General features: G+C 42.8%; 1 protein-coding gene across 2 annotated transcripts in view; it reads left to right on the top strand.

Annotated features, from left to right (window-relative positions):
• The window catches only part of SUGT1 (SGT1 homolog, MIS12 kinetochore complex assembly cochaperone), a 54,444-nt gene that overhangs the window by 25,347 nt on the left and 4,355 nt on the right, over positions 1-24,742 (top strand). The window lies entirely within an intron of this gene.

Genomic DNA, 24,742 nt, shown 5'->3' with positions numbered 1-24,742 from the left:
GGGAGGGGAGGCTCTGTCTGGCAGGGGAAGCGGATGGGTGTCCCTGACACCAGCACTCTGGATGGGATGGAAGAATGTGCCTGGTACTCATTGAGGAGGGTGGGGGGAGGTACTGTGGATGGGGAAGGAGGAAGGGGTGTCCAGTATTCTCAATGGGCAGAGGAGATAGGGTGCCTAGTACTCTTGGGGGAGACAGCAGGTGCCTCACACTCATGGCAGGCAGGGGAAAGCAAGTGGGGCGCTGTGCCCTGGGGCCATGCTGAAGGGCAGGGGAAGCAATTGTGGGGCCAGTACTCACTGGGTGCAGCCTTGTGCTCTCCTCTTTGCAGTCCTGTTGCTATCAGGACCAGGCTCCCTACCTGTCTTGCTCCCCCCACTGGCCAGCAGCAATACCCACCAACCAGCAGTTACCCTCTTTGTTCCCCCTCTGTTCAGGTACACTGAACCATCCGACGGGGACTCTTGAGTGTGTATGTGGGGCAGGTCTGTGGAGATCCGGGACATGAAAAATTTGGGTTTAAACTGATATAAACCCAAATACTTGCTTTTGAAAGATGTTTTCAAGAATTTTTTTAAGGTTTTCAGTGATCAAAAATCAGGTGGTCAATTTGACTGTCAGTAACTTAGCTCCTTTTCATTAATATAAGTAGAGATTTACTCATAGGGCTAAGCCTGAACCTTTACCTTAATACAAGCAGAGATTTATCTATGGATATGTCTATGCTGCAGTTGGACACCAGCACCTGGCCTGTACCAGCTGGCTTGGGCTAAAGGGCTGTTTATTTGTGGTGTAACTGTTCAGGCTCAGGTTGGAGTCCAGGCACTTGTACCCTTCCACCTCACAGGATCCTGAGCCCCGGCTGCAGCCTGAGCTTCAGCATCTATTCTGTAATTAAACAGCCCGAGCCCTGCAAGCCCAAGTCAGCTGGCATGGGCCAGCCATGGGTTTTTAATTGCCATGTAGACATGCCCTGTAGATCCAAAGCCTGAAGGGCCTTAGGTAGGAAAGAGGGGTGTATTGGCCTTTTACTTATACTTACACTGGTTCCACAGTGTTCGGCGCAATCCTGTGGGTGGCCAAGCTGTTGTGAAAGGGTGCATGGAGGAACTAAGCAGTACTCTGCAGTAGAGCTGTTTTGGCATGGGAGATGAGAGAAGGGGAGCACCAGGATAAACTTACAGCTTGAGAGCTGTGATAACACCTGTGTTGAGGGTTGGGGGGCAGATAGGCCCAAGGTGAGGCGTGAGAAGGAGACCCCTTTGTCCTTTCTGACCTTACTGTTAGTATCATACTCATTGTATCATGTCTGAAGTTATATGGTAAGCTCTTTGAGGCAGGAACTGTGTCACTGTATCTGTTCTGCAAAGCACCTCATATGCTCTTGAGCACTATAAAATAACAAAATAACTTCTTAAAAGGTAAAGTGGGCATCTACAGCCCCATATGGAGGCATTTCATCTGAGTCAGCTGGTGTGGAGCTGAGCAATCCATAATCTCTTTTTGGTTGACTTTAAAGTCATTCTAGGTTTTGGTTTAGGTATCTTGCATTTCCTTTTCTTCTCCACTTGAATACGCTGAGACTGTGCAACCTTGATTCTTAGCTGAGCAGAATAAGAATTTCTGCCATAAAGCGATCTTTTGGTAGGTAGTTGCTCAAGTCTTTCATTGTGGAAATAGTAGTTGAGTGTGCCCTCTTGACATGTGAAGAAACACTAAGTTAGGATGAAGTTTGTGATAACTGAAATCAGTGCTATAAGTTTTGACCAGCCAGTGGAGCCTAACTGGAATGAATTATGAGTAGTCTTAACACAGTAAGGTAACAGTCTCAAATGTAGTTGCTTTAATAATAATAATAAAAAAACTATTACAAAATCTTTCAAAAACTAAGGCTGAGTGTTTTACTTTGTCTCCTAAAATATTAGCTGTTTTTAGGGAGAGGGGTGTGTTTTGAGTTTTTCGTTAAAACACCTGAAATTCTGGTATCTCAGTTTAAGTTTCAGCACTGCTTTAACACTGACTCCTGCTGATAACCACTCACAGTAACAATATGAAGCACAGACTACTGCTTCCACTGTTACTTTAAATGCTGACTTGGCAAGTCCACCACAACTTAGACTGAAGTGTTCATACCTACTACAGACCAGAGCCTACAACATCTTGTCTTTCTTGAGAAGTCCAGAAATCACAACCACCTCCAGTATGGGCTGGAGAGCCCAATCTACCTTATATCCTTTATGGCATCGATTTCCCTGATTAGATACGAGTCTAGAGATCCATCTTCACCCTGTGCTGTTAACACAGGTTGGCCTGCAGATCCTAAAGTAATAACTCCTGAGAGGAAACTATGGCATATGCAAGGCCCTATATATTTAATGGCAAGCCTGAATTTTGTAGTTTCTGCAGTGCTCTATGCAGCAAACTGGAGATTATGTGGCATTTTCATATATGCTAAGAGATGAGGCTTTGTATATATTTTCATTGAATTCAATAAATCAGTGTAGCATATTCTGTTAAAATGAATATAATATGAAATCTTTCTATGCCCCTAAATTTTTAACTTTGAGGCTGATTCAGAATCTTCTAGGAATATGCATAACTGTATCAAAAGTTGTATGGGGGGGGTGAATGGAGAAGCTAGAAGTTGTGGCAGTTAAAGGACATTTGGGGCATTTTGAGATTAGGAATGGTGTCAGATGAGAGTTTGAAATTTTGGGATAAGTAAATGAACAGGATGTTAATATGATCAACAGTGAAATAGTCAACATTGGTATTTCATTTATATCTATCTATATCTCTGCCATCTCTCTCTCTCTTTATATATATATATATATATATAAAGAGAGAGAGAGAAATGAAATTCATATATTTAAGAGGGCAGAATTAATTTTTATTTGTCACTGGTGAAGGTTTTCAGATAATCCGTGGGTATAGGTGCAGAGTGAAGACTGGTGTGCTGAAACTACACTGAATTTTTCCGAGTTTATACCGTTAAATTTTAAAAGGTAATGCATTCTGAGTCTTAAATGGCTCTGTCACTAGATTTTTTTTAATGTTGACTATTAGAGCAACCTTTCAAAAACATTGGCCTGGTATAACCTGAATATTTTTAAATGCCATTAAAAAAAATCTAATCTAAAGTTTTCTTCCCTGCTTTATATTTAAAAATCTTACAGCAGTCCTGAGAACATAACCAGAACTGCCACCTCTCTCACCACTTTTGTTTGTATTTTTACTTGCTGCAATTTAAGTTTTTCAGCTCAGCTACAGCAGTTTACTGAGAAACAGTGTTTTGGAAGGCCTAAAGTGTGTGCAGCATAAATAAAACTAATTACACAAAATGCTGACAAATGCAAAGTAAACAAATTTACTGACATGTTTACTAATCTGATAGCTGTTCTAAGTGTTACTTGAAACAATGGCAGATACAACATTTAGATGGAATTGGGAACTCTTTTCAAGTTGATAGGCTCTTTTTAACTCCATCTAAATAAAGCTTTTTTCGTTCTTGGAATTGCATCTCTCACAGTGCAAAATGTATTCTTGCTTATCCTCAAATTGGAAAGACTAAGTGAACTTTACATTTAATTATAAAACCTCTGTTCGTGAGTTACAAGCTATGCAGCTTGAACTGAGAACTGATATTCAGGATGGAGTTAAGGAAGATGGGGAGGGGTGCGTGTTGCAAGCTTGTATTATGAACAAAACTAAATTTGTGATTTCAGTGAAAGCTATAAGCTTTGATAGCACAATATATGGAATTTATAATGGTTGAGAGGCACACATTTTGGGCCTTTTAAAGTGAAGCTGTAGTCAGATAACCTTTGATGTTTACAGTGATTGCAAGGTCCACTTTCATGGTTCTGGTTTTAGCTTGTTAGTCAAGTTCAAGTTTAAAACCACCCCCAAAACTTAAATCCTATAGAGCTAAAGAAAATCTGAGGCTAAGATTTTGTAATATACTGATTAATACTTGATAGTTTACTCCTGGCTTTTCCTAGTTTTTTCTAAAATGATGTCTTACCTCCTGGTGGATTTTATTTTCAGATAGAAATGCACTTTTAAAAATTCTTTTAATAACTGTATTCAAGAACTTTCCTAGGTGGATTTCCTGATTTAGATGAGTTTGTTTGAAGATAGTGTTTTAACCATTATGGGGAATTAAGAGGCATCAGGTTGGCTTTTTTAATATTCAAAACCAGAGACGACGACTTCTAATAGGGTGATATTGCACACTTAACGTAAGTGTTAGACACACACTAATATAGATACTTTATTTTGTGGAAAGGGCAAAATGTGGTTTGGATGAAGCTACTTTCTTGTGTGGTGCCAACATCTGACTGCCACTTAAGATTGTTTCAATATTACACGATAAGAGAGGAAATATAACTTCTGTAATTTATTTTTGCTGTTTTAAAAAGGTGAAAACAAATGTAGTCTGTGTATCTCATGACAACTGTGGTAAAACATGGGTCACATGCGAACTATGCAGGTACCACTGGAGCAAGTAAAACATGAGCTGTGTAACTTTCTTCAGTAGTATTTAAATTACTGATCTTGGTGTCCAAGAATCTAGAACACATCATCTGTTTGTTTTTTATCCAAGAGGATCATCTCTCTCTTGAGAAACTTTCTAATTCATGCTGCTTGAAAACTGTCTTAAAAGAACAAAGCAGAGCTACCTTATGTAGATTTTAACTTTTAACACCCTAAAGCTGGGATTTCTGGTATGTCTCTTTTGGTAATGGAGCCACCAATATAATGTGTCTAATTTATACAAATATCTCAGACAATTTGCAAAAATAGAGAACATGTACTGGGAGTGTATTACTTGTATCTAGCTCATTTTTGAGTAGGGGGAAAAATCTGAAGTTGGGTATGAAGTTTGTAGTTCTGTGAATACTGTCTAGACTTAACAAAAGTGTGATGAAAACATTAAAAAAAGTCTTAAACAGTTTCAACACTCATGTGGGTCCCAACCGATAGCCTTTGGGCGGGCTTCAAAGGACATATCTGTTAAAAACTCTGAATATAGGAATACTTTTTCCAGCTACCATTTTCCTTGATGGCTACAGCAGTTTAGACTCTTTAAACTCAATCAAACTCTCCCACGATCTATGTCCTGCAGAAAATCCAGGCCACCAAACTTTGGGAGACTAAGTGCCAGATTTAATAAAAAAGCAGCACACCCACAATTGGAGCAAAACTCTTGCTGGGTGCCACACACTTTTGAAAACTCCCACTGTTCTCATAATCTGGCTATAAGTAGGGTATTTTTCTCAACCAAATAATAACTTCAAGTCATTGCCAGTACTGCTTCCTTATTAGTGAGCTATAGGTTTTCTGAAGGTAGCAGTGCTGGCCTTCTGTCCTTTGCCCATCTCTGGGGAAAGAAAACTCATCTACATCCTACTGTCCTTTACTAATCTAATTTTCTGACTCTTTGACATTCTCTCTTGGTGTAGAGCTGACCTCTTGAAAGCTGAGGTAACCATATCCAAATAGCTTTCAGGGTATCTAACTCTTACTTGTGCCCACAGTGTTTGGTATCCATCTCTTCTTGTGGCATCTACCTCCTAGAACTTAAACTGTTACCTATTTCTTATTCCAAGGTCAGAATTTCTCTCCTGTTGCCCTTCGAACTCCCCTTCTAATATCTGACTTGATCCAGATTGTTTTAAAATATTACTTGTAACTTTATAGAAATACAGGAAAACCTAAATCTCTAGGTGACTATTAGAGAGAGCTGTATTTAGTACACCTCTACCCCGATATAACGCAGTCCTCGGGAGACAAAAAATCTCACCGCATTATAGGTGAGACGGAATTATATCAAACTTACTTTGCCCCTCTGTTCCTTGTTTCATGACCGCCCCCTCCAGAGACCCCCTACCCAACCCCCCTGTCCTCTGACTGTTCCGACCTCTATCCACCCCTCCCTACCCCCTGACAGGCACTCACCAGCAGCGGCAGGAAGCGAGCAGCCCGGCCCCAGCCTGCTCCCAGCCATGGCGCTCGGCTTCCTGCTGTCGGTGAGTGTGGAGAGGTTGGGGAAGGGATGCCCCCCCCCCCACTCACCTGTGGTGGGAAGAGGAGTAATGCGGCCTCAGCCTGCTCCGCTTTCCTTGCCGCGGCCCCAGCCATGTTGCTGGAAGGCGGCTGGGGAAAGGTCCTGCACCCACCTGCAGTGGGAAGCGGAGCGCCACGGCTGGGAGCTGGTGGAGTGGAGCTGGCTGGAGCTGGGCTGTTCCGCTTCCCGCCGCCAGTGAGTGCAGGGAGGTTAGGAAAAGGACGCCTTCTGCACTCGCCAGCGGCGGGAAGCGGAGTGACATGGCCTCAGCCCACTCCACTCTGCCACCTCCCAGTCGCAGGGGTTCAGTTCCCACCGCAGGTGAGTGCAGGGAGGTTGGGGAAAGGATGCCCCTCGTACTCACCTGTGGCAGGAAGCGGAGCGCTGCTGCTGGGACCTGTCAGACTGGAGCGGGCTGGGGCCGGGCTGCTCTGCTTCCGCCGCTGCTGGTAAGTGCAGGGGTGATCCCTTCCCCCTCCCCAGAGCGAGCTGCTCCCGGCCCCCCGCTAATCCCCCGGGCCACTCTGGGACTGCGGGGCCCCCAAAAGTGCCCTCCCACAGCTCCTGCCCCCCAGACCATGGGGGGGAGCCCCTGACCACCCCCCGAGACCCTCTGCTACTTATCAAACCCCTCAACCCCAACCTGGCCCGACACCCTTAACACGCTGCTCAGAGTAGTGTGTCAGAGCTTTACCGTGTTGTATGCGAACCCACGTTCTATCAGGTCACGTTACATCGGGTTAGAGGTGTATTACATTTGTTTCAGACATTTATCCAAGTCCTACGTGAAAGAAAATTCTCTAAACCATTTGCTGCAAATTTGTCTTCTCTTAAAGCGTTTCCTTGTAACTAGAGTTCTTGTCTTATGTAGCCTGATGTGGGCAAGTGTACTCAGTCTACTAGATCTGCTAAGGCTACCTAGGATCTGAAAGTGACGCTGTCTTCTGGCTTGTTCACAGCCGGCAATAAAAGTTCTGCAATCAAAATTAAACAATTTTGGTACTGGATCCAGAAAAGAATGTATCTCTTCTAGCGTTGTGTTGACTCTGCTGTGCTAACAATGATGAAATATTAAAACAATTTTTTGAAACAGCTTATCTGACTGAATATACAGAGAGCAGATCTGCTGAGTAAGGTACCATATCTACATAATCATTCTTGGAAACCACAATTTTGTCTCTAGCTTTTGCCATTACAACACCCTCCAATCCCTGTATATCAATAGGTTTTCCTTTTGCAAACAGCATTTGTGTGAACTATGTAATCTGAAGCCATCCACTTGCCGCCTCCTCCATTTAGCATACCTGTAATGAGAAACTACTGTTTCCCGAATAGCCCTCAGCTTGTTTATTTGAACATGTTGTTGTGGTACACCATAGCTAGAATATGACACAGTAGAACCTCAAAGTTACGAACACCTTGGGAATGGGTGTTGTTCATAACTCTGAACAAAACATTATGGTTGTTCTTTCAAAAGTTTACAACTGAACGTTGACTTATACAGCTTTCCCTTTATTTTTTAGTAGTTTATGTTTAACACAGTACTGTACTGCTTGCTGGTGGGTTTGTTTTGTTTTGGGTTTGTTTTGTTTGATTTTTGTCTCTGCTGCTGCCTGATTGTGTGTTTCTGGTTCCGAATAAGGTGAGCAGTTGACTCGTCAATTTGTAACTCTGCGGTCCGTAACTCTGAGGTTCTACTGCATGTGTGTATATATACTTAATGGCATCAGTACATAGACATCTGACCAGCTCATATTTCTAATACAAATTTTTTGAATCTGATATCTGAGAAATGCATAGGTAGGTGCTGTATATGTTACAGATTACCACTGTAACTCTTAATTGTAGTAACATAGGTCATGCATCTGTGGTGGCTAAAGCCACAAACTTAGTTACTCACTCCTTACTTTTGTGGGAGGAATTGTGAAGGAGGGTTTACTGCATTAATAGCATCAGTTGTTTTAAAGACTTATTTCCAGCAGGGGGAGCCAAAATGCAGTGCTTATGTCAAGATCACTTGTATTACTGGGACAGTTCCACTTCATATGGTTATCTCGAATTTCATGTGCAAAATGCAATCTTATTCACCATTCTTTCTCCAGGAAAGAGTAAAGAAATACTTAATATTCTTTGTGCTGAGTATGTCAATTGGATGTTAGTCAAGATTCTTGATTCTTCTTTGTCGAACAAATATGGTGGGAAAAGACTAAGATTTTACCATGTTGCATATAAGAAACCATTAAAAGAAATTTTATTTAAATTATGGAATGTATGAAAGGAAAAAGGTTAAAAAAATTCTGTTTTTGTGCAACTGTCATTAGGCCCCATCCTGCATCATTATCAGGGCTTGCATCCTGAATTTTCTGCCACTTGAGCTACAGAAATAACTATATTAGCTGGTGGCAGAAGAATATTTTTAATTCGAATTGGATAATCAATTTTTGGGGGGGAAAAAAAATAAAATCAGATTTTTTTTATTTGAATTATTTCTGTTAATGTTTTATATTCTGATTTAATTTTAATATGCTTAGGCCTAAACTTATCTCTTAAAACATTTATATAAAAAATAAATACTGTTTTGTCTGTTTAATTAAATTATAGTCACCTTTCAAATGAAGTATGACACAAACCATGGACAAAAAGTTAATTATCTAGTAAAAAGGAATATATCTTTCACCATTTTCTAACATACTAAAAATGTACAATTAATAAAAATTTGAAAATATTAAGCTGTATCATTGCTTAAATAAATGTATATAGTTATAATGTATCCTCGGTAGCAAAAAGAGGTACCAAATCTAGCGTAACGACTCTAGTTAGTTGTAAATCAACATGTTTTAATGGTTCTCAACCAATGAATGTACCTTTCTTTAGAAAATAACTGATGCACAAATGGAAAAGCTGATTAAAATCAGTGAATTAAATTGAGACTTTCCACTTGATGATTTAAATTGTTTTAAATTCCCTTGATTGAGGTGGATCAACCCACCCTGCTGCAGCCCCCTTGAACCAGCCACTGGAGGATGATGTACAACACATTGAAACAGTGGGTTATCTATGCATGACTATCCCAGTTTTATACATGCAATAGAAAAGGACAAGGACACAGAGGCAGTGTAGCTAAGTGTATGGGATTTGGGTATGCCATATCAGAGCTGGGTTGTATTTGGAGCTTAACCTCTGTGGGATATAAGACTTTGCTTAATAGCTGTGAAGGGTACAGAATGAACATGTCAGCAGAGGTGTTTCTAGAATTCATTTTTCTCCTGGTTCTTACTGCTTTCATTTTCAAGGATTCTCTTCTGCCTCCAGAAAAGGAGTACGCTTGCCCCAAGTGGTGCTCACTGATGGGGAGGATGGGTCACTGAGGCCATGTGCAAGTCCCCATGTTTTGGACAAGAGACTAGCTTTGTGCATGCTTACTCTCTTCCTTCCATCCTGCTGTTATGTCGGTTTTGGCAGCAGCCAGGCTGAATTTATTCTCCTGGTGGTTCCCAGTGCAGTGTGTACTGCAGCTGCTAGGCCCTAGCCTTAGAACATTTGGGAGTTTTGGCATGCTGTCAACATCAATCAGCAATTGATTCAAAACGTAGCAGGGAAGTGATGACTGTCAGCAGTTTACAACTCTAACAAATCTGAATGGAATTCTATGGAACCAGCAAAAGGCACTTGGTTGATGACAGGGCTTTTCCCTAGCCAAAACTCAAACAGTTGATACTTACTATATGAATAGAATACATTGATGTGGAATAATACTTTAATTTAGGTTATTACACTATTTGCTTAGTAGACACCTTGTCCAGGGTGACTTACTTTGTACATACTGTATTACAGTTAAATGCAAGTACAAAAAATGTTTTCAAGTAAGATCAAAAGGTTGTGTTTGTCATGGTTGAGGTTTTATTATTCTTAAAACGTAAAAAATAAAACTTGATTTTTTTTATCGTTAAATCAGTTACCACCGCTGTCTTGATACAATATGGTGACAGGCTACAAATGCAGAACAGAGCACGTTTAAAATGTACAGTATGTATACTAATGTACTACTGTAGGAATAATAAACATACATTGCATTGTTACAACTATAGATTGTTAGCATGTACTGTCGTTGTTTTACTTTATCAAAAAAGCAGGCTACCTTTGGTCAGATGACACTCTCCATCACAGCAACAGCTTCACAGAAGCAACATAGCAAAAGGGCACCAATATGTTGCTACTAACGAGTGTCTACTGTAGTAGCATGTAGGGCATTGTGCTCTGGATGGCCTGCAAAAGATGAGAAGGAGCACAGGACAACCCGGGTATACAGACGTGGTCAGGTGATCCTGTTTACTCAGAAAAACAGCTTTTAGCCTGATTACAGGGGGATAACTATGGGCTACCTTAAACTGCCAGTAATGGCAAGGGAGCTGAGAATCGAGATTGTGGAGGCCCAGGTGAAAGGTTTGTGAAAGTGTCAAATGTATGTATTAATTCCTAAATGAGTCCCAAATGAGAGGAACGTGAAACCTAATTGCACAGTTGGTTTCTGCTTCCTTCTAATGAAATAAAGATTTAGATTAGTGCTGTCGATTAATCACAGTTAACTCACACGATTGACTTAGAAAAATTAATCACGATTAATCGCAGTTTTAATTGCACTGTTGAACAGTAGAATACCAGTTGAAATTTATTAAATATTTGTGGATGGTTTTTCTACATTTTGAACTATTTTGATTTCAGTTACAACACAATATGTGTACAGTGCTCATTTTATATTAATTTTTGTTACAAATATTTGCTCTGTAAAAATGATTAACAAAAGAAATAGTATTTTTCAATTCACCTCAGACAAGTACTGTAGTGCAATCTCTTTATTGTGAAACTCAGACAAGTACTGTATTGCAATCTCTTTATTGTGAAAGTGCAACTTACAGATGTAGATTTTGTTTGTTTTGTTTTAGAGTTCAGTTATATAACAATGTAAAAGTTTAGAGCCTACAGGTCCTCTCAATCCTGCTTCTTGTTCAGCAATGCTAAGACAAACAAGTTTCCTTACATTTGCGGGAGATACTGCTGCCTGTTTGTTATTTTCAGTGTCACCTGAAAGTGAGAACAGGCATTCGCATGGCGCTTTTGTAGCTGGAGTTGCAAGGTATTCATGTGCCAGATATGCTAAACATTCATATGCCCCTTCATCCTTCGGCCACCATTCCAGAGGACATGCTTTCCATAATGATGATGCTCATTTAAAAAAAATAATGCATTAATTAAAGTAGCGACTGAACTTCTTGGGAGATAATTGTATGTCTCCTGCTCTGTTTTAGCTGCATTCTGACATAAATTTTATGTTGTAACAGTCTCGGTTGATGACCCAGCACATATTGTTTGATTTACGAACATTGTCACTGCAGATTTGACAAAATCTGAGACGGACGAGGTGTGGAGCATGCTTTCAGAAGTCTTAAAAGAGCAACACTCAGATGCGGAAACTACAGAACCCAAACTACCGAAAAAGAAAATCAACCTTCTGCTGATGGAATCTGACTCAGATGACGAAAATGAAAATGCATCGGTCCGCTCTGCTTTGGATCATTGAGCAGAACCTGCCATCAGCATGGATGCATTTCCTCTGGAATGGTGGTTGAAGCATGAAGGGACATATGAATCTTTAGCACATCTGGCACATAAATATCTTGAGACGCTGATTACAAAAGGCCATGCGAAAGCCTTTTCTCACTTTCAGGTGACATGGTAAACAAGAAAGGGGCAGCGTTATCTCCTGCAAACTTGTTTGTGTGAGTGATTGCCTGAAGTAGGACTGAGTGGAATTGTAGGCTCTGAAGTTTTACATTTTTATTTTTGAATGCAGTTATTTTTTGTATATGATTCAACATTTGTAAGTTCAGCTTTTGCACTACAGTACTTATATTAGGTGAATTGAAAATACTGTTTCTTTTGGTTTTTACAGTGCAAATATTTGTAATAAATAAATATGAAGTGAGCAATGTACACTTTTGTATTCTGTTGTAATTGAAATCAATATATTTGAAAATGTAGAAAACATCAAAAAATATTTAAATAAATGGTATTCTATTAATTAACAGTGTGATTAATTGCAGTTAATTTTTTAATTGTTTGACAGTCCTAATTTAGATTATAAACTTTCTGGTAATGTGTGACTTTTTTTATGGTACTGGAAGATGCAGCTTTTGGCTGTCGTCTTTTTCAGTGAGGTGTACTGAGTTGATTGGTCAGAACTTGTTAGGAAGGAGCTCATTCCTGTGGGAGCTCAGGCTAATCAGAAGCCTGCTCCAGCTGTAATGAGCTTTCCAGTTTAGGGGTTTAGCATCACTCAGAAATATATGTTAGTCGGGAATGTGGCATAGCCTAGAAGCTCACTCTGGTTGGAAGTTTGGTGTAGCATGGAAGTTAGCTTCAGCCTGGGAGTTCAGCTTAGCTCAGAAATGTGTTCTAGCTATAGTGCTTACTCCCGTCCAGAGGGCCTATCCCTCTTTGAGAAACTTAATGTAGGTTAGTTCAGCCTAGACTAGGACCTAGAGCTTCTAGATTTCAGTTAGGAGTTCCAGGTGAAGCCTTTTTGCCTTAAAAAAGGACCTTTAAAGGGGGTTTTACTTCTAAGGATGTTGTTAACTGAATTTTTAGCCGAACTTTAAACTCAACTTGATGGTATCTGTCTGTAACATAACTTTTGGATGGCCATCTAATCTATTTCCAAGTGTAGGGAATGTTACAGATATCAATAGGAAAAACCCTATTGATTTTTGTGAAAAATGCATAAATCGAATGGAAAAAATAGTACTCTTGGCATCCCTGGCATCTGGTTAGAAGACCATTAGCTTCAATCAGGTTTCTTATTGTCTGTAGAATAAAGGTGGTATCCACTAATAAGTGCCAGCATAACACTCCATCTTGGCTCTGCCCATTGTCCCAATAGAGTTTAAAATATTGACACCCTGATTGAAACTTCTCTCAGACGTAGAGGGGAGGGGCAAATCAGGCGGAAGGGCCTTGGGGGTGGGAGAACACAGAGCCCCTGGAATGGAGGTGAGGGGGTTTGTAGAGAATCCCTGAAAGAGAGGGAGGTGGGAGGGTGGCACACAGAGTTTGGGGGAAGTCCCTGCTGTTTGGGGTGACCTTGGCCTACAGAACTGTGCATATTTCTAGTATAGGTTAAACATTTCTTGAAATTCCACTTTCTCTGTTTTTAAACTCCTGATTTATTCTCTTTCCCTCCCTTCACTGCACTTGAATCTGACCCATAAATCTCATGCTGTGACTATGGACAGTAATCTGTCATTAGCTGCTGCATTTATTAACCAAGGAATAACCATGGTAGGGGACCTAAATGATAGCTATTCATATTGCTAATGGGCTACAAATTGGTTTAGTTGTACTGTAATCAGGACTTAAAGTTAACCTGTCAAGAAGCTTCTCCTGTGCTCTTAACTTATGAATAGGTGTTGAAACAAACATAAATTGATCTTTAATATATTGCAGTCCTACTGTAACAAAACTTGAGATACAAATACTTGTATCTCAAGTATCTAACTTTTAAGCAAAATAGGAAACTAGTTAATTAAACATTATCTAAATATTAATATTTATTCTAATGATAAAGTAAGATTCATAACATCCTCTGTTGCAAACACAAAATTAGAACTTAACTGCAGAAGTTGATATGAGAGTGCACAAACATAAATTTTATCAGCTATAAATGTGGCATCAGAAAATAACTGGCAAGTAAGTTTATTTCCAGTAGGGTCCTACATGGATCTGTTTTTGACTCGTTGCTCTTTAACATTTTTATCAGTGACCTGTAAGAAAACATAAAATCGTCCTGGATAACATTTGTATGTGACACACACATTGGGGGAGTGGTAAATTAACGAAGGACGGGTCATGGGTTCAGTGTGATCTGATTCATTTGGCAAACTGGATGCAAGCAAACTATGTATTTTAATATGGCTAAATGTAAAGGTATACATCTAGGAACAGAATGTAAGCTATACACAGAGGATGGAGGACTCTGTTTTTGGAAGCTGTAACTCTGAAAAAGATTTGGGGGTAGTTGTGGCTAATGAGGTGAACATGAGCTCCCAATGTGATGCTGATGCAATCATGGGATGCATAAACGGGAATCTAGAGGAGGAGTAAAGAGGTTATTTTACCTCTGAATTTGACACTGGTGTGACCGCTTCTGGAATACTGTGTGCAGTTCTGATGCCCCTGGTTCAAGAATGATATTGATAAATTGGAGAAGGATCAGAGAAGAGTCATGAGAATGATTGAAGAATTAGTAAATATGCCTTTATAGTGCTGGGCTGAAGGAAGTCAGTCTATTTAGCTTAACAAAGATGGTTTAAGGGTGACTTGCTTACAGTCCTCAAGTATCTACATTGGGAACAAATGTCTAATAATGGGCTCCTTAGTCTAGCAGAGAAAAATATAACATGATCCAGTGGCTGGAAGTTGAAGCTAGACAAATTCAGACTAGAAATATGGTGTACATTTTTGACAGTGAGGATAATTACATATTGGAACAATTTACTAAGGGTTGTGGTGGAGTCTCCATCACTGACCATATTTATACAGTAAGTCCTCGCTTAACGTTGTAGTTATTTTCTTGAAAAATGCTACTTTAAGCGAAATGATGTTAAGTGAATCCAGTTTACCCATAAGAATTAATGTGTGTGTGTGTGTGGGGGGGAAATTAGGTTCCAGGGAAAGCCTGACAAAAGACTATATTTTTATATATAATATACACAGTGTAAGTTTTAAACAAACAATTTAATACTGTACACAGCAATGATGATTGCGAAACTTGGTTGAGGTGGTGAAGTCACAGGGTGGGATATTTCCCAGGGAATGCCTTACTGCTAAATGATGAACTAGCACTTGGCTGAGCCCTCAAGGGTTAACACATTGTTAATGTAGCCTCACACTCTACAAGGCATAATGAATGGAGGGAGGGGAGACAGCATGGCAGAGAGAGACCGAGACACACATCTTGTGTGTGTGAGAGAGATGCTCATTGCCCCTTTAAGTATGCTGACCCCACTCTAAGTATATTGCCTTTTAAAGTAGATCAGCCAGTTGAGACAGCAGCTGCTGCCAGCAAGCTCCATCCATCTTGAGCCCTGTCATGTGTCTCCCTGTCTCCTCCCCCACCACACACACACACTCTGTGGAGATGGGGTAAAGGAGCAGGGGGCAGGGAGGGGGACACCCTGACACTATCCCTCCCCCCCCACCCCCGGACAGCAAGCAGGAGGCTCCTGGGAGCAGCTCCAAGGCAGAGGGCAAGAGCAGCACACAGCAGTGAGAGGAGGGACAGCTGAACTGCCTGGCAATTGATAGCCTGCTGGGTGGAAATTTAGGGGAGCTGATAGGGGAGCTGCCGATCCACCCTGATTCCAAGACCCCACCAGCTAGCTCCAAAGGGCTGCTCTTTCTGCAAGCAATGGACAAAGCAGGTGGCTGCCAAACAACATTATAAGAGAACATTGTGCAGCTTTAAACGAGCATGTTCTCTAATTGATCAGCAACGTAACAACATTAACCGGGATGACTTTAAGTGAGGAGTTACTGTATCAAGATTGGGTGCTTATCTAAAAGATAGGATTTAGGAATTATTTGGGGGAAGGTCTGGCTGTGTTATGCAGGAGGTTAGACTATATGATCACAGTGATCCCTTTTGGCCTTGTAATCTATGAAAATAAATTGTGAAATGTCTTCACCTTTGTGCAAATAGTGAGAATCCAGAATGACATTGTGTTTGTCAGAAACCAAGACTCTTGTCTGTAATATGTCCGTCAGCGGCATTAATTTTAAAAATGCTCGTTTTAAACACATTTAAATCCTATTTATATAAATAGTGATGTGGTGCTCACAACAGTGTTTATCAGATCAAGCTCTCAAGAAATTTTCCCAAGTTCATAGGTTTCTATTTTTAGAAAGTGGGGTTGTATGGTGATAATGTAGTGTGCATGCGTCCCTCCTTTCTGTTCCTGCCTGCTGCTTTAGCTAATGAGTTACTCCAACTGAAGGAGACTAAGTCGAGGTCTAACCCTGTTATCACTACTCTCGCTCAGATGTTTGAAGCTGCTGTTATTGAAATGATTTAAAGATTAAGAAGGCTGCATCTTATATGTTAGGAATTGTTTTGTAAATCACCTTTCAGGGATAATTGTCATATAATAAGACTCTGGTTCAGGGCCATTTGCAGCAGAGGTACATGTAATAAGAACTAGCAAAAACATTGCAAACAAATACCGGTATCAGTGGAGCATCAAAAACAGTAAAGCTTGATTTGCATTTTCCTGAAGCATGGGGAGAGTACAGTGATCGGCAGGAAAGACCTTCAGAAGGAATCCATGATGTCGATGCTGGAAAGGGAAAGCGCTTCGGTTTAAAAAATAATTAGGAGAAAGTGTATGTACCTAATTTAAAAGGTATTCTACTCTTGAGTGTAAACATAACAATTGTTAGAAGTAAAGCTTTATCTCAAATTAATGGCCTAGTGTACAAGTATCTAATTGGGTTATTCTATGCAATGGAACTAAATAGGCAAAAGTACAATACTTAGATTGTACCAATAGTAGTGGTGATTAGCCATACATTAGGCACTTATTCTGTTACGGGCTGAATCAGATCTCAAGAATAAGAACAAAAGTTAAACTCTAAAGGCCAACAACAAAAAATTGATAATATGGATCTAAATCTGCCGGACTGTCGAGGCAAACAAATAGGCCGCAGGCTAACGTGAGTTAATGGAATGGTGTTATACAATATCAGTTGTATAGTGGCATAGTCATGCATAACACTAGAAAATTAGACTGACCCACTTATGTCATTCAGAGGTGTGAAAAATCCACACCCCTGAGCGACATAGTTAAGCTAACCTAAATCTGCATATAGATAGTGGTAGGAATTCTTCTGTCAACCTAGCTACCACCTCTCGGGGAGGTGGATTTACTACATTGATGGGAAGGCTTTTTCTTCTGTGCCCCTACAACATTTTATGTGTAGACTTAGCCTCAGTAAATTAAAGCACAAACCAACATTGACAGACTGTGGCAGGGAATCTGAAATATAAAGAAAGATGAAGACATGAAGGGTTCAGTTAAATAGGTTTCTTATCTCACCCACCCTCCAGTTCCCATTCTTATCAGAGGTGTCTGCAACCATCAAGGTGAAATGCTTAGTGCACAGACAAAGGTTTAGCAATAAGGATGGAGAGCCATTATTTGTAGTGTGAGAGGAAGGGCCACTGTCTTTTCACAGGCTGTGCAAAGGGGTGTAATGGAAAAGGGAAGGATGTAAAATGATGTAATCAAGTTCTGCACAGCTGAAGAAGCAGGGAGTTGAATGACAGGTTTAGTCTGTTCTAATATCACTAGAGGGAAAATTTTTTGCTCACTTTACCCAATCCAATATTATGAAAGCTTAGAAGGTAAGGAGCACTACAAATTTATTAATTGACATATGAGCCATTCTTTTGAGGTGGTGTGACTTGCTGCACCTGGCAGCATAGAAGCCTTTTTATCTCTCCATGGCTTACATGGAGCTCTACATACCTTGCAATTATCTTAAAACTAATCACAAAACTATAGATTAGTGAGTTTTAATGTCTGAAAACTGACAAGTGTGATGATTCTGTTTTTAGTGACACTTCTCTTATCTGCTTTCCAAATCTTACTTAGAACTATTGTAGACTTTTACTGAAGGCTAGTCATATTGGCATAGATCATGGACATTCCCGGACATCCCCCGGTTCCTCCATTTCCCCCATAACTTTTTTTAATTTGACACTTCCCCCATGAATTTCACCATTGTTTTTTCACACTCAGGTTAGACTCAAGTACAGACTTCTCTTCGTGAATGACAGGTTAAGCAGCTGGAAGGGTGACTGACTATTCTTAGTCCTGTAACTGAGACACTCTTAGCTATTAAAGAGAATCTGTTGATATGTTGTAAAACACTTAGTGATTTAGTTCTGATTTGTAACCTCCTCAGACTCTTTGGTAATCCTAATTTAGAGGCATGGAAGATGTAAAATACACGTAGATGTTGGGGAGGAAAAGACTTTCTAAGAGCAGAAGGTAAAGATTGCCATAAAACTTGGTTGGAAAGGTTTATAGAATATACCAGTGGTCAATATTTTGTGGAAGGAGGAAGTAGGGGACCTTCATTCAGACCCCTCAGGTATTTGGACATGGGTCTGGGAAACATCCTCAGTGTGTAGTTTCTAAATTTGGAGCAGAACAAATGAACAGTGCATTCAAGTTCAAAAGGATTTGAATCATGTAAGTAATTGGGCCAGCAGAGAGCAAATGTAGTTTTATGTTAAAGGGGGAAAACAGTTTGGGACTACAGAATCCAGCTAAATGTTTCATTTAGCACAGGATCCAGCATGTTGATCAGGGGAAAAAAAAAATTGTTACTTTGCATGCATATATTGCTTAATACCTAGCTGTTACATATACCATCCAGTCAGTGCATATTGTAAAATAATTTTTTAAAAAGCATATCTAATACTAGTTTTATGTTGGAGGGATACAATACAAAATGTGGTGCTACTGTTTAAGATTTATGTGGAATATTAGTTTGTACTACTCTTGGGCACCACACACAACACCAGGCTTCTAGAATCAAAGTTTAGTTCTCCTCCTCCCTTTTCAGAAAACAGAATTCAGTTGTGACAGATGTACCAGAATTCATTACTAGGGCCTGCAATGCTTAAAAAGAGGTGATGATTCACCTAAGTGCTTCAGAGACTTCTAGTTCTTTTGTGGCGTGCTCCTTTCTCTTTTCCGTCTCTTCAAAACTGAAGAGTGGTTTCTGTGTAAGGTGGTGCAGAAGCAGGAACTGCAAGGCCACCGGCATTGTTCAGTTGGTTCTGATCAGGAGTGACACCAGCTAAGTTAAAAAATACCCTTGTTTGATTACTAAGACTAATGTTACTTACTAAATAACATTTCTAAATTGTTTCATTCTTCTTTGAGTGCTTGCTCATCGATTCCAATTAGTTGTGCGCACGCTGCATGCACGATCATCGGATAATTTTTACCCTAGCAACACCTGGTGGGTTGGCTGTGGAGCCCCCTGGAGTGGCGCCTTAATGGCGTTGAATATATACCCCTGTCGACCCAGCGCCCCCTAAATTCCCTCTTACCACCCATGACGGTTGTTGGAACTGTGGAGCGCGGCATAGCTCTCCTCCACTCTCCCTAGCTTTTGCTTCCTGGTTTTAGATAGTTGTTCTAGTTGTTATAGTTAGTATAGTGTAAATAGTGTTATAGTTATAAAGTTAGGCTTGTAGTTAAGTTGAGCAGGTTGGAAGGAGTTCTCCCCCTTCCTCCATGCCTGCCGCCAGGGCTCATGCCCAAGGCGCCGGGTTTTAAGCCGTGTTCAACCTACTCAAAGCCTATGCCAACGGGAGACCCCCCCCAACGACTCTTGCCTGAAGTGTCTCAGGGAGTTCCACCAGGCCAAGAAGTGTAAGATCTGTAAGGCATTCAGACCTAGAACCAAAAAGGAGCGGGACTTTAGGTTCAAGCAGCTCCTTATGGAGACGGCCCTTAGCCCGGATCCCCTATCGGCACGCCAAGTTCCGGCACCAAGCGCGTCAGTGCACAGTGCCCTGGCGGCGGCTTTAGGTTCAGCACCGCGAGGAGACCCGGATAGAGGCCCGTGGCACTGGACCTCTGCAGCACCGCATCCAGTGCAAGTGACTCGGCGCCATTCCCTGTCTCCAGGACAGAAGAGATTGCGCAAGCCGGAGGTGACTGTTCTGCAGCAACAGGCACCGGCACTCCTTTGCTAACCTCTGAGTCGCGTCCAGCACCAGAGCAACCAAGGGTACAAGCGCCAATATTGGCACCATTGATTCCGGCACTGAGGGAGGAGCCATTGAGTCCGGTGCACACTGGCTTCCCGATCCGGACCGTGGTTGAGTCCCGGCTTCCGTTGCCACGGGAGACATTCACAACACCTAGAGACCTCATTGCCTTCACAGAGCCGGCACTGGCACAGGCTTCGGCACCGCCTCCAACTTCTGTTATATAGTCTAGGGGAAAGCCTACCCTAACACGTCCGCCATCTCCTAGCGTGGAGACGTGGCACCAGTCCCGCTCCAGGCGCTGTTTGCAGTCCCAACGCTGTTCCCTCTCACGGCGCCAGTCGTACTCACAGCGCTGGTCCACATCTCGGCACAACTCTGGGCCGCAGTACCGTTCGGACTCCCAATGTTGCTCCCGGCACCGATCACAGCGCCAGTCACCTTCCCGGAGTCGATTCAGGCACCGCTCCTGCAGACATTCGTCGTCGCGAACCGGGTCTGGATCCCAATACCGGGTCAGTCATTGATGTCGATCCCGGTACTGCACCCGACGCCTCACTGGCACCGCTCTCCAGCGACCGGTACCAGTCTTCACCGCACCTCGGAGAGTCGACACACATGCGCTCTGCGCCGTCTTGGCCCTCGCGCTCCGCCTCACAGTCATCACAGCCTGAGGGTGCCTCGTGCTCAGCCTACCCTGCTTCAAGCTAGGGCAAAGGTAATGTGGGTAAATGGCATGACGAAGGCCAAGACCTTAATCAAGATCCTGCATAATGGTCCTTTGCACCGTAGGCATACCACCAAGCTCAAGGAGTTCCGTCAGGGGCCTCCCGCTCAGCCCATTCAGAACCCCGGGTACCAGAAGCCACCATAAGTCGTCCCCCTCTGGGGGGGGTAGGGAAGCAGCTGCACCTACCCCAACGCAGGCAGGCCCTGGTGTAGTGGATCCTGGGCAACAGAACTCCTTGCTACACGATCCGCCACAGGATCCCCTGGACCCTGTGGCATCTTCGTCATCTTCTCCAGACGAGGCAGTGGCGGGGACAACAGCCTTGAGTCCTCCCGCAATAGACCTTCGTGCCCACCAAGACCTTTTACGTAGGGTGATATGTAATATGGACCTCCAAGCAGAGGAGGTAGTGGAATTGGAGGACCCGGTGGTAGACATCCTTTTGGCGGAGGCCTCGTCCCGAGTAGCGTTGCCCATCATCCGCACCATCCAGACCAGCGCCAAGACAGTATGGCAGACCCCTGCCTCTATCCCACTGATGGCTAGAGGAGTGGAGAGGAAATACTTTGTCCCCTCCAAGGAGTATGAGTACCTTTATACTCACCCTCAGCCATGTTCACTAGTGGTATCCTTGGTGAACGCAGGGGAACAGCATGGTCAACAGGCCCCAGCACCCAAATCAAAAGACGCCAGGCGTCTAGATCTGTTTGGGCGCAAAATTTATTCAGCGGGAGGTCTTCAGCTCAGGTTCGCAAACCGACAAGGGCTCCTGAGCCAATATTGCTATAACTTGTGGAACTCCATGGGGAAAATTCAGGACTTAATTCCACGGGAGTCCAGGGACGAGTTTGGAGGCCTTAGTGGAGGAGGGCAAAAAGGTGGCCTCCTTAGATGCAGCAGACTCTGCGGCTAGGACCCTGGCATCGGGCATAACCATGTGACACATCTCCTGGTTGCAGGTATCTGGCCTGCCACCAAAGCTGCAACAGACTCTGCAGGACTTGCCATTTGATGGGCAAGGCCTGTTCTCAGACAAGACAGACTCTAGATTACAGAGCCTGAAAGATTCTAGGGCTATCGTGCACTCCCTGGGTGTGCACACCCAGTGACCCAGCGCAAGCCTTTTAAGCTGCAGCCTCAAAGGTTTTACCCTCCCCCTTGTCCAAGGCAGGACTTCTATAGAAGACGTGGACGAGGTGATAGAAGGAAATCCACCGGCCACCAACCTGGTGAAAACCAAGGCCCTCCCTAAGCAAAACTTTTGAAGGTGCGCCCAAGGATGGTGTATCAGTCACCATCCAGGATCCTTCCCCTCCATTTCGAGATTGTCTCTCCCATTTCCACCATGCATGGTCCCGTATAACTTCAGACCGGTGGGTTCTTCTCACGGTGGAAAAGGGATAGTCTCTCCAGTTTTCTTTCTCCCCATCCTCCTTCCCTGTTCCTCTTATAGAGGATGTCCTAACGCTCCTGTCCATGGGAGCAATCGAGAGGGTTCCAAGGGAGCTAAGATGCTTTCCTACATCCATGGAAAGACCAGCTGTTCTACGCCTTCCCTCCATTCCCGCTGGTCCACAGGGTCCTACTCAAGCTGCACAGGGACAAGGCACGAATGATTCTGGTCACCCCAGCATGGCCAGGTAGCACTGGTACACCACACTCCTGGAATTGTTGGTAGAGCCTCATCACACTCTCACTGTGGCCGAACCTCATCTCGCAGGACCACAGATGACTGTCACCCCGACCTGCAATCACTCCACCTTACAGCGTGGATGCTGCATGGCTAACTCAGTCGATGCAGCAGGTTCTCTTAGGCAACAGGAAACCCTCCATTCAAGCCACATACCTGGCTAAATGGAGGCGTTTCTCCTGTTGGGGCAAGCAGCGTGACACGCCCCCGTTGCAGGCGTCGATACCTCTCATCCTAGACTATCTCCTATCCCTAAAGCAGCAGGGCCTGGCGATAATATCTGTCAGGGTGCACCTGGCAGCCATCTTGGCTTTCCATCCAGGAGAACGTGCTTCCTCTGTCTTTTCCAACCCGATGGTCGTTAGATTTCTGAAGGATTTAGATCGCCTCTACCCACAAGTGCGACAACCAGTTCCAGTGTGGGACCTTAACCTGGTCCTTTCCAGGCTCACGGGGCCCTCATTCGAGCCAATGGCCACCTGCTCACTCCTTTACCTATCTTGGAAGACAGCCTTCCTTGTAGCCATCATTTCAGCGAGACGCATATCTGAAATCAGAGCTCTCATGTCGGAGCCGCCGTATACAGTTTTTCATAAAGACAAGGTGCAGCTTCGCCCCCGCCATGCCTTTCTCCCCAAGGTGGTATCAGCTTTTCATGTGAATCAGGACATTTTCCTCCCCATCTTTCATCCAAAGCCGCACGCTACACGGCAGGATCAACGTATGCACTCTCTGGACGTTTGTAGGGCCCTCGCATTCTATGTTAAGTGTACAAAGCCGTTTAGGAAAATGATCCAGTTCTTCATTGCAGTGGCCAACCGGGATGAAAGACCTACTGGTCTCCTCACAACACATCTCCTCTGGGATCACGGCCTATATCCATGCTTGCTACGACTTGGCTGGTGTCCCGACTACACGCCTTACCGCCCACTCCATAAGGGCTCAAGCCTCATTGGCCACTTTCCTGGCCCAGGTTCCGATTCACGAGATCTTAGAGCTGCGGTTTGGTCATCAGTACATACCTTTGCCGCTCACTACGCGTTAGTTCAGCAGTCTAGAGACGATGCCGGATTTGGTTCAGCGGTTCTGCAGTCAGCAATGTCTCACTCTGACCCCACCACCTAGGTAAGGCTTGGGAGTCACCTAACTGGAATTGATATGAGCAAGCACTCGAAGAAGGAAAGATGGTTACTCACCTTTGTAACTGTGTTGTTCTTCTAGATGTGTTGCTCATATCCATTCCAAACCCGCCCTTCTTCCCCTCTGTCGGAGTAGCCGGCAAGAAGGAACTGAGGGGGCGCTGGGTCGGCAGGGGTATATATCCAGCGCCTTTAAGGCAACACTCCAGGGGGCTCCACAGCCGACCCACCGGGTGTTGCTAGGGTAAAAATTCTCTGATGATCGTGCACGCAGCACGTGCACACCTAATTGGAATCGATATGAGCAAAACATCTTGAACAGTAGTTACAAAGGTGAGTAACTGTTTTAAGTTTTCTGAGTATTGACTTGGTTGGAGGAGGTGATGTAATAAGCTGTTGAGGCAATGTGTTTCTGCACGTACGAACAGCAGTTGAGATCAGAGTATACCGTGGAGGAGGAAGCATTGTTTTGCTTTGGGCTGATCTTCTTAGACCTGAGAGTATGTTAAAACACATTTGTTGAAATCCGTCCTTGCCTCTTTTGGGGGCGTTCTCATCACTTACCACTAAAGTTCCATGTTTTGTTTCACTTTTCCAGGTTGTTGGTAAACAAAGTAAATCTCTATGTAAACTCATGTAGGAAAGGGGAATGATGTACAACCCTCCCAAAGAAAATGCAGGGATAAATGAATGTGTCATGCATTTTAAAACCCAACATACAGCTTTGAATACGCTGGACTTCAAAGCAGAAACCTAGGCATTGAACAAATGACTGTGAGTTTACTTCCTGTTTTAAAAACCATCTTAAATTATTGCTTATTGCAGCTGATTTGATGAATGGGTGAAATAGAAGTTCAAATATCTGATCAGCATGATGGTGTTTAAGCAGCTTGTTGCTAGGAGCTCTGGGACTAGCATTTTACAAAGGACTCTTTGTTCTTAGGTCTGCAGGGATCCCCAGGTTATAGTGGCTTTAGGTAAAAGTATGTATTCTGATCAGACAAAACAGGGAATTTTTAATAATTAATAAGACACAATTTAATGTACTATAGCATCGCACTAACTGTATACTTGTAAGTGAACAGTATAATTCTGTTTTGAGGTAAAGTTTGTCTTAAATATAAATACAGTTTTCCTAAATGCTACAGAAGTCAGTATCTGTTTTCATTATCCCATTGGCTATTGAGTTACAAAGTTGCAAAGCAAAAATACAAGTTTAACAACTATGAGAAGGCATCTGAATATGACTGTTTCAAAGTTAAAGGGCTTAGA

This window comes from Mauremys mutica, chromosome 1 (assembly GCF_020497125.1).
Source record: "Mauremys mutica isolate MM-2020 ecotype Southern chromosome 1, ASM2049712v1, whole genome shotgun sequence".
Taxonomy (NCBI): Eukaryota; Metazoa; Chordata; order Testudines; family Geoemydidae; genus Mauremys; species Mauremys mutica.
The sequence above is the reverse complement of the archived record's forward strand: the minus strand, read 5'-3'. Positions and strand labels throughout refer to the sequence as shown.